Below are 12,262 nucleotides of genomic sequence, written 5' to 3'. Positions count from 1 at the left end.
TCAAATCTCTCTTATTCTTATTCCAAGATATTCATTCGCACCCAAGAACATGATGAATGTGATGATTATATGACCCTCATTATCATTCTCACTTATGAACGCGCGTGATTGACAACCACTTCCGTTCTACATGCAACAGAGCTTGAATGTGTATCTCTTAGATTCCCCAACAGAATCTTCGTGGTATAAGCTAGATAGATGGCGGCATTTATGAGGATCCGGAAAGTCTCACCTTGTCTGTGGTATTCCGAGTAGGATCCTGGGAATCCGGAAAGTCTAACCTTGTCTGTGGTATTCCGAGTAGGATTCCGGTAATGAATGACTGTGACGTGCTTCAGACTTGCAAGTGCTGGGCGTGATGACAAACGCAAAAGAATCAAGGGATTCTATTCCAGTAGGCGCAGGAACCAACCAGTGATTAGCCGTGCTGTGACAGAGCGCGTGAGCGTAGTTTTCACTGCGAGGATGGGATGTAGCCTTCGGCCAGGTGATGCCTCCAGACGATTAGCCATGCGAGTGACAGCCGCAGAGGACCATTTTCCCGAGAGGATAGAAAGTAGCCATCGTCGAACGGTGAATCCCTATACACAGCTTGCCATGGAAAGGAGTAAGAAGGATTGAGTTGAAGCAATAGGAAAGCAAGCGTTCTTGAGCCTTACAGTATCTCCATGCGCTTATCTGAAATTCCCACCAATGAATCTGCATAAGTATTCTATCCCTTTTATATCTTCTATTTTCTTATTTCTATTTTCGAAACCATAAACCCATTTAATCTGCCTAACTGAGATTTACAAGGTGACCATAGCTTGCTTCATACCAACAATCTCTGTGGGATCGACCCTTACTCACGTAAGGTTTATTACTTGGACGACCCAGTACACTTGCTGGTTAGTTGAACGGAGTTGTGAATTCAACCAGTGCCATAATAATGATTTCATACAAATTCAAAAGAATATGGATCACAATTTCGTCCACCAGTAATCCGTCACAGAATTCGACAGTAATTACCATCGGACGAAAATATCCGACGGTAAACATTTACCGGCGAGATTTATACCGTCCGATTTCTTCCGACGGTAAGATTTTGTTTGTTTTTTCGACGGAAAATTTGACTGTAGTCAACGTTTTTCTTGTAGTAATGTGTTATGTACAAACTTTTCTGTGTTATATGCAAATATTTATGTTCTATATAAAAAATTTTCTATATTATATCAATAAATTTGTGTTATGTGAAAATTTTTTTGTGCTATGCTGAAAAAAATTGTGTACTATCTAATATGCAGCACAGAAATATTTTGAGGACTATATACTCAAAATATTGACTCACTCAATTAACCAAATATATTTACAGTAAAAATTTGTGTTTCATATATAAATATTTATATGTTATATGCAAAAATTTCTATACTATATCGATAAGTTTGTGTTATATATAAAATATTTTGTATTATGCTTCAAAAATTCGGGTTATTTAATGTGCAACACATAAATATTTTAAGAACTACATACCCATACCCAGAACCAGAAATAAATTTATTCATTGGCCGCCAGTAGAGACAAATGCCCCTAAAAAGATTTAAAAAATTTCTGAGTAGTTCTTTAACACTAATAATTAATTACCCCACTACAACATTAATTTTTATCCCACTCTAATAAATTATTACCAAAATTATTTTGTTAACCTTAACTCTGATAAGATATTAAATTATTGTGTTAAACTAATTTCAAAATAAAGACGATTATTTTATTAAATTGTTTTAAAAATAAATTTAAAAGTAAAAAATAATAAAAACATAAAAAAATGAAAAATTAAAATAAATTATAGGCATCTAATTATTCTAATTTTTCAAATTCTTTAAATATCTAACATTCTCCCTCTTTTCAATTTTCTTTCTCTGTTCCATACTCTAGAGTTACTATTGTCGATGTCACTGCGGCGTTGTCCATTCTCTCCATCAATACTAAGTTAAATTTCTTAACGCTTGTGTTGCTGTCATTTTGCGTTTCTCTTTGAATTGCTATTCCATTCACTGTGTCTGTTGTGCTTCCTCTTTGCTGACGTATCTCGATTCTTCGTCTTTGCCTCTCACCGTTTTGTCATTGTTTCTCAAGTCTCGCCTCTGTAGTTTCAAGTCGCTTTAGACACCACACCTCTTCGGTTTTCAGGCTCTCGAGTCTGTTTCTCTTTCAATGATCTGCTTGGATTTTGCATTTTATTTAATAAAATGTGAGTTTTGAAGGATTACCATGTGTTCATAACACGCAGCGGAAGAAAAGAAAATAATTCTAAAGATCTATTTTGTGCTTAAACTTTATTCTAATAATAAATATATATTAGATCAAATCTAAATACCTGAGTACGCTAGTAAAAATATTTTTCTCCTTCGATGGTATGAAGGCGCTATGCATATCCACACCGAGACCAACTTTGCTGTCAACTCCTTGACCAATGGACATCTGATCTAAATTGAGAAACTTCTTGCAACTCTTTGCATGCCATAAAATTCTTCTGCAAGAATTAGGCTCACATACATTTATGTGCGTAGAGGTAAATGAATAAAATTCAACCCTTGTTTTTTATTCTCTTTTCCGTCACATTTCTCTACTCTTGTATATATAGTATGAAATTTGTTATTGATTTTAAATTTGAATATCAATTTAAATTTAAATCATATCTTAAAATTATAAATCCGAATCCTTCAAATTTATGAATCATATCATAACTCAATTTGAAACAGAATCAGTTAGGATCTCATCCAAATTTAGAAATAGAATAACTAATTATTCTCAAATCTAATTTAATATTCTCAATTATCATACTATTATTATATTCTTGGTGCTAGCAAAAAAATTATAATATTTCATTTGAATTAATATAATTATTTATTTGATCAAATCAAAATAATAATTAAATAATTATATAACAAATATTAGAACACTCGTTAGTGTGTGACCCCATAATTTCAATCAGGCACGGACCCAAGCATCATGGTGGGGGGCACTTGCCCCCACTCTGATTTGATAATTTTAAACAAAATTATATATATATATAATATGCCCCCATTTTAAATTTTAAATGACCCCACTACAAATAAACTAAGCCCAATTATTAAAAGCCTCAAATCCATTTTATCTTTCTATTATTTTGACTATTAATTAACCTAATTATATTTAGTCTTCTTCTATTCTCAAATTCTAGTCGTCACTCATTTATTCTCTTAAACCCTTTTCTTAGTTTCATATTTTCAATCTTCTTTTTCTATTCTTTATCTAGTGGTCATCTTCGCTTCATCAAAAGATAAATTTTAAATTCTCTATTTTGTTTTATATAGCTCTCTATGACTCTATGTATCTTTCAATTTCATTGTTTATCTTTTTTATATTTTCAATTGCAAATTTTAATTCAAATAATTATAATTTAGGTATTAATCTATTTTTTATTCTCTTCATGAATTTATATATTTTATTTTATTCTCAATTTAGTGATTCTTATTATTTATTTATTTATCTTTCGTTCTATTCTATTATATGTAATTATATTGCATATAAATTTTTTAAGTGAATTGATCAATTTACTAATTTAGATATATATATATATATATATATATATATATATATTAGAAATAGTAATGGAAAAATATTTCAAAAGAAAGCTACCACTAGAATCTGAAGTCACTCCATTAGTCTCTTCTAATAAAAAGAAGTTCTTAGAATTCAATGTGGAAAGTCTGGTAGCTGATCCTGGACAACGACCCAAAATTTCAAATTATGATCCAAATGACAGGGATGAAGTTAGACGAGCTTATTTGCAAAAAGGTGATTGTCAACCAAGAGAACATGATTTTCCACAAACATATTTTGGAACTTCTCTTCGTAGATTTAATGCTGATTGGTTTGATGAATTTGGCAATTGGTTGGAATATAGTATTTCAAAAGATGCTGTCTTTTGTCTCTATTGCTATCTTATAAAACCTGATGGTGCGAGTGGTGATGCTTTTGTAAAAGAGGGCTTTTCAAATTGGAAAAAGAAGGAGCGATTAGAAACACATGTTGAAAATCATGATAGTGCTCATAATCAAGCTCGAAGAAAATGCGAAGCACTCATGAAGCAAAAGCAACATATTGAAGTTGTTTTTCAAAAGCATTCAGATCAAGCTAAAAAAGATTACCGAACTACTTAACAGCAACAATTGAGTGCATTAGGTTCTTATTGCGACAAGGATTGGCTTTTCGTGGTGATGATGAATCGCACAATTCAAACAATCAAGGTAATTTTTTGGAGCTTCTTGACTTTCTTGCTCAACATAATACAGAGATTGATCGTGTTTTCAAAAATGCTCGTAGAAACCTTAAACTAGTAGCACCTAAAATTCAAAAAGATATTGTTAGAGCTGCTGCAAGTGAAACTACTAAAGTTATTATTGATGATCTTGGAGATGATTTATTTGCTGTTTTAGTTGATGAAGCTCGAGACATTTCTGTTAAAGAGCAAATGGCTGTTTGTTTGCGGTATGTGAATAAAGAAGGGATTGTAATGGAACGATTTCTTGGCCTTGTCCATGTTTCAAGCACAAATGCGTTGTCGTTAAAAGTAGCTTTGGAATCTTTATTAGCAAAGCATAGTTTAAGCTTAGCAAGAATACGTGGACAAGGTTATGATGGAGCTAGTAATATGCAGGGAGAATTTAATGGCTTAAAAAGTTTGATCTTGAAAGAAAATACTTGTGCTTTTTATGTTCATTGTTTTGCTCACCAACTTCAATTAGCACTTGTGGTTGTTGCAAAGAAACAGGTTGAAATTGCACTACTTTTTAATTTGCTTGCTAGTTTGTGTAATATTGTTGGAGCTTCTTGTAAACGTAAAGACATGCTTCGTGAAAGTCAAATGCAAAAGACCATTGTTGCATTACAAAACGGAGATGTTTCTAGTGGGCGTGGCTTAAATCAAGAAACAACATTGAAAAGGGCAGGTGATACTCGATGGGGCTCACATTATGGTACAATACTTAGCTTGATTTCTATTTTTTCTTCCGTGGTAGAAGTTCTTGAAGTGATTGAGGAAGATGGAAATAATCCTGAACAAAGAGCTGAAGCATGCCAATTATTGAATCATATTCAATCTTTTGAATTTGTATTCAATTTACATTTGATGAAAAGTATATTAGGAGTTACTAATGAGTTGTCTCAAACTCTACAAAGAAGTGATCAAGACATTATAAATGCTATGACATTGGTTAAAGTGTCCAAGCAATGATTGCAAAGTATAAGAGACGATGGTTGGTCCTCTTTGCTCAATAAAGTTTTACTATTTTGTGATAGTCACAATATTATTGTTCCAAATATGAATGACATATTTGTAACACAAGGAAGATTAAGGCGCAAAATCCAAGAAGTCTCAAACTTGCATCATTTTCAAGTTGAATTATTTTATCAAGTGGTTGATAGACAACTTCAAGAGCTCAACAATCGTTTTACAGAGGTAAATACCGAGCTACTTCTTTGTATAGCTTGTTTGAATCCAAGTGACTCATTTTTTGCATTTGATAAGGAGAAGTTGCTTCGTTTAGCTGAATTTTATCCACATGAATTCTCTTCTACTCAACTTTTGGCACTTGATAGTCAACTTGAGAATTTTATATTGGATATGCGTCTTGATGATCAATTCTCAAATATAAATGGAATCAGTGGACTATCTCAAAAATTAGTTGAGACAAAAAAGCATGTTGTTTATCCATTGGTGTTTCTTCTATTGAAATTAGCTTTGATTCTACCTGTGGCAACGGCATCAGTTGAGAGAACATTTTCTGCTATGAATATCATAAAGAGTCGACTTCATAATCGAATGAGAGATGAGTGGTTGAATGATTGTTTGGTTACATATATAGAAAGAGAGACATTCAATCAAGTTGATAATGAAACAATTATTCAACATTTTTAAAATATGAAAACAAGAAGAGAAATACCTTCAAGATTTAAAGCGAAGAAAGTTAGCGGCTAATGTAATTTTTTATTTTTTTAATTTGAATAATTAATGTGTATTTTTATATTTTTAAATTTAAATTAATATATCCTTTAATAGTAATGTGTATTATTTTTGCCCCCCAACATAAATTTTCTGGGTCCGTCAATAGTTTCAATACTAAGCGGATAGTAAATTAGTCGTATTAAATTTACTAATCAAGGTTGGCGTCTAGCAACACTCATCAACGACCCGATAGTATGAAGTAATATATTTTTACTAAGAATCTTAGAAGAACAAAGTATAATTCCTTCCATCTTTCCAGCTCTTGGTTAACCCTTAGAGTATGGTTTAATTGTCAAACTCTTAACTTGTTACCATTATTATAATGAACTGTGAATGACCTAAGAAACTCATTTCTTCATTCATTCAATCCCCTTAGCCAAGGTTTTATTCATCTCATTCATTATAATCATAGAGCTCAAACTCTTTACCGAGAGTTGACGGATTCTTTATTGACTAATCATTAATTCTACAATCATTTAAATCTTACCCAATATCCATTCAACTAGCACCCTAGGGTATTAGGTGTCCGGAATCAAAGTATAATAAATACGTTGTTAATTACTATGATAGTCGCAGGTCAAAAGAAACTCTATTACTATGTTCATCTTGAGAATATCCTATTGACAAATATGCGGTAATTATAACCATTAGGAATTCTCAGAGTGAGCTAGTTCAATGGTCATATCCCTATATACACCATCTATATATATATATATATATAATTTAATAAATGAGATCTATTAATCTTCATCCAATGAAGACCATTATATATATATTGATCTTTTCGGATTATTAATGTCCTTTTTAATAATCCTATGACTAAGAACAATTTAGATTAAATTATAAAAGATTTATCTCTCAATATTGTGATCACTATCACAATGATAAATCTCTAAATTTAATCAAGGACTTTATTATATTAACATTTTAATATAATAACAATAACAAATTATTTAACACGTGATTGATTAGATTGTGGTCATACTACTTATTCCCAACAATCTCCCACTTGCACGAGAGCCAATCATGATAGATTGGATCTTGGACATACTATTATCACAATAATCTTCCACTTACACTAGAGCCAATCAATCATATGTATAATTTTTCAATGCACATTTGTGTTTATCAAAACTTTTTTGACCTTAAACACCTTAGCTCTCGAGAACATGTGCTTGACTTTTTGCAAAATACACTTAGTGCATAATAAATATCACGTTTTCTCAAAACATGAAATCTTCTATTGTAATAGTGCATAATTTTATTTTAAAGACAATCCTTATTGAACATGATTATAAAAATCTAAATAACCATTAAATCTATCTTTATAGAATTGTATCATTATACAAATAGGCTACTTTTTTGAAAAGTTAGTTTGTACTCCCACTCTTTCTTTAAGATGGGATCCCTTTTCTAAAAAGGAGTTTAACCTCTTATTATAGACACTTTGTCATAAGAAGAGTGATAAAAAATAATCTCATTATTTCTTTAGAGTAATCAATAAATCTCATTTATTGGACCTAATATCAATTCTATTGTTGTACAATCTCTTAACACATATAAGACATCTCCAAACTCTAATGTTCTTGAGTTTCAGCTTATGCCTTTTCCATATCTCATATGGGTAAAAAATTGATTTAATGAGAAATTTATTAATTTAGCAACATTTCTAAAATATAGTCCAAATATTTAACAAACAATAATCCTCAATTAAATCAAATTCTATGTTTCTTTAAACATGATAGAGTATATAGAGTACTAATATTTGTACATTGAGAGAATCCCATTCTCTATTAAATAAAATATCAATTAGATGTTAGAGATTTTACTTTAAGCTCTTATAATAAAAATACTCAATGTCTTTATTATTGGTCAAACCAACCCTTAAGAGCAAGTTTGATACGCATTCTCAATACTCATATTGAGTTTTTCCAAAAAGACCACAAACCTTAATCATATTAGGGCCAATTATAAATTGTTTGTGACAAAATAAATCTCTAAAATTGCTTGTAAAAATAATTCTCGCTAAAGTCATTTGGCTAATGGCATTCCAACTTCTAAAGTTGTTTAATTCAAAATATATTGCCCAATACTCTCACTAGTTTAAATAAAATCTTTGATAGTCATACTATCTTACTTTAGACACCATACATCTTATCAAGATGTTCAATAATAAATAGTGGGTATGTGCCTTTAAAATTAGAACTCATGGTTGTCAAAACAACCTATATTATAGTAAAATAATATTTTAGATACTTCACAAGTACTGACTATTCCATCACCAATTTTATTGGACAATATTATTTCAATAGGATTATCATGTCCATAAAACTCTTTTATACATAAGAACAATTCTCAATGTATAGCCACTTTATTACTTTCAAGTATGCGATACGAAAGATGAACATATTTAAAAATTTAAAATATGAAAGTAAATGAAGAAATCTATATTTATAGCAAAATTATTTAGAATCGTGAATGAGTACTTTGGTTGTCAAGTTTTTACTCATACCTATTCCAAATAAACATGATTAAATTGTATCACATACAATTATAATCCCAAATAATTATCTGGTTGTCAGAAAATTATTTAACTGAATTATATTTTATACCCCTAGGTTGTCTAGATTCAAGTATAAAATTAATTCTCCTTATATATCATCGTATGTATAAATAAATTCTATCTTTGAGTACAAGTCTCTTAGTTGTCAGGTTGTTCCTTGTAAACAAGAGATAAATTTATTTTTGACAATATCCTAACTTTTAGGATTTATCTCAATTGTTAGAGAATTTCTACCGGTATTCATGAATTAAATTTTATACTCCCAGGTTGTCTAGGTAAAAATATAAAATTAAATCCCTAATACATCAAATGTATATACTGATTATTATCTTGAAAATAAAATTTCTGGTTGTCAGGGCGCTCTTTATAATCAAGAACATTAGAAAAACTAATTTCTAAAATTATAGTGTTCAAAATACATCAATCAAATCAAAATTTGATTTTTCATGTACTAACATTTAACATTAAAAATTATCAAATCAAATTTGACCTTTATATATACACTTATATATATAAAAAAATGAACAAAAGATATTTTACATCTTATTCCTTTTATTGTGATAAAAATCACAATAAAATTTAATATATAAATAAAATCAAACCAAATATTTGATTATAAATATAACTTTTATATTAAAAGAATGATAATTTAATCACAATTAAATAATTAAAATAAATTAACTATTAATTTATTAGAAAATCATCTCAATGGAAATAAATACATCATATGCTTAAAAATAATTTGAATTAATCCTATTAATTCACAAACTTTAAAAAAATAGGAATAAAAATTTAAACACAAAAAAGACAAAGTTCTGATACCACTGAATGATTATCATGTGTTCATAACACGCAACGGAAGAAAAGAAAGTAATCCTAAAGATCTATTTTGTGCTTAAACTTTATTCCAATAATAAATATATATTAGATCAAATCTAAATACCTGAGTACGCTAGTAAAAATATTTTTCTCCTTTGATGGTACGAAGACGCTATGCGTATCCACACCGAGACCAACTTTGCTGTCAACTCCTCCAATGGACATCTGATCTAAATTGAGAAACTTCTTGCAACTCTTTGCATGCCATAAAATTCTTCTGCAAGAATTAGGCTCACATACATTTATGTGCGTAGAGGTAAAGGAATAAAATCCAACCCTTGTGTTTTATTCTCTTTTCCGTCACATTTCTCTACTCTTGACATACATATATATAGTATAAAATTTGTTATTGATCATATCTTAAAATTATATAATTGTAATTTTGGACATAGTTGGCTCATGATTTTGGACAAAAATTTTATGAATTGTGATTTTGGACATAGTTGGCTCATGATTGGTTTGTTAATGTTATCCTATAATTGCTAATTTTATCTCATGATTGATTTTGATATAGTTGGTTTATTAATTGGGAAATGTGAATTGTGATTGAATTAGGATATTCTTCTCATGATATAATTGCTAATATAGTTTTACTAATCTGTTTATTAAATTGTTTGTGTATATTGACTTATAATTGAATTTGGATATTGTTCTTTGTTGTTATTAAAAATTAATTTAAATAACTTTATGTTTGTGTGTATTGACTTATAATTGAATTAAGAAGGATATTGCTCTTTATTGTTGTTGGAAATGAATTTGAATGACTTATATTTGTGTGTATCGAATTATAATTGAATGAGAAAAGATATTGTTCTTTAATTTGTTACTGCTAGTAGAAATTAATTTGAATGACTTATATTTGTGTTTATTCACTTATAATTGAATTAAGAAGGATATTGTTCTTTGTTATTTATTATTATTTTGAATCATTATTTTAATTTGTTGGTTAAATAATTCGGAGTGTAATCATATTTTATAATAATATGGTATAATTGTAAAAATTATTATCATTTTATGTATATTTTATCTTCTAGTATCAAAATTTTTTAAATTTATCACTGTCTAAAATATTAATTCATTCAATTAACAAAATATATTAGCAGCAAAAATTTATGTGTTATGTATAAAAATTTGTGTGCTATATATAAATATTTGTGTGCTATATCGATAAATTTATGTTATATGTAAAATTTTGTGTTATGCTTTATAAATTTGTATGTATTATCAATAAGTTTCTATGCTCTTCAACAAAAATTTATATGCAACAAAAAATACGAGAAAAAAAAGTGTTGATATATGCTTACATTTTTTTTTTCACCGGACTTGCACTAATTTAATTGGACTTCGTTACAAAAATGATTATACTTATAGTATCATCCAATATTTTATTATTAGTATTGTTAACAAAGAAGATCTTTTATATATTTTTTTAATTTTAGTAAAAAAAAATAAATTGTAATATTTAATAAAGTATTATTATAAAAGATTTATTGTAACCATTCTTAAAGTATTATTATAGAGATATATTATGATATTTTAAGTGTTATAAAAAAATATTTAATATTATTTTTTTAGTAATATAGAATATATTTAATATTTATTAAAATATTGTTAATATAAATAAATAATATTTTAATATTATTTAGTATATTTTTTAAATGTTAAAAAAATAGAGATATAGTAATAAATTCCATTCTTTCTAGAAGCAAAGGAAAGAGAGAGAGAACTTTTTCTCTTCCACGCAATTAATGACTTTTGATTTTATTTGGCCTCCTTTAAATTTTTATGATGATTATTTTTTTTTTTTAAGTTAGGAGTGAGATTCGAATTCAAGATATTTAGATAAAATTAAAAATAAAAAATTATATTATTTGAATTATAATTTATTAGTATTATAATGATTAATTTATTATTTATATAAAAATATTTTTATATAAATATACCAATTTAAATATTGATGTGTATTACATTAAACAAATGTTAAATTATGTGAGGATATTTTTAGTAAATAAAATTATTTTTTACTTTTATATTAATAGTAGAAAAAAATATAAAGAAATTATATAATTAACTATTTTAGAGGGATTAATATTTTTTAGGTTTAATTATTTTGTTAGTAGTTGTTATAATTTTATTAAATTTTTAATTAAATATTTATAAATTTAAAATTTGTACTTGATTTTTTATATTAGATAATATTTTTTTTAATTTAATAAAATTATAGAGATAAAAACAATTAAAATAACTAAAATGAATACAATTAAAACAAAAAATTAAAAACATCATAATCAAGATCTCTTAAATTTTTGTTCTGTTGTACTAAGAAACTGAATTTTATTTTTAATCAATAATTAATAAAAAAAATAGTAAATGAGCAAGTATTAAAATTTTGAATTCATCTTATAAAATAAAGTTATGAAAAATAATGTAAAATGATTTATTAATTTAAAAAAACATAATTTCAAAAATATTATGTATACATTAACTATTAATTATTATATATTATATATAATTTAATTTATTTTTAATATATATTTTATACCAATGATTAATTTTAATGTATATTTAAAATAATTTTCGATCTTCCCATTCTTTCCGCAATGAAAAACTTGCCACGTCGGTAGTGATTATTGACGATAGAATATGCTGTCAGTTATCACCCTCTATATATTGGTCTTACCATTGCATATATTTTCTATATCTGCCTCTTTAGTTCATTGCTCAGATACATATAGTGTACCCTAGCTAGCACTTTGATTTATTAGTTCCCATCTACTATTTGAAACATGGAAGAT

General features: G+C 27.7%; 1 pseudogene; it reads left to right on the top strand.

Moving 5' to 3' along the window:
• The first annotated feature begins 3,629 nt into the window (after positions 1–3,629).
• Positions 3,630–5,938, top strand: LOC130957510 (uncharacterized; annotated as a pseudogene).
• Positions 5,939–12,262: the final 6,324 nt, after the last annotated feature.

This window comes from Arachis stenosperma, chromosome 10 (assembly GCF_014773155.1).
Source record: "Arachis stenosperma cultivar V10309 chromosome 10, arast.V10309.gnm1.PFL2, whole genome shotgun sequence".
NCBI classification, from domain to species: Eukaryota; Viridiplantae; Streptophyta; class Magnoliopsida; order Fabales; family Fabaceae; genus Arachis; species Arachis stenosperma.
Note: the sequence above shows the minus strand (reverse complement) of the source record. Positions and strands in the feature narration are given on the sequence as shown.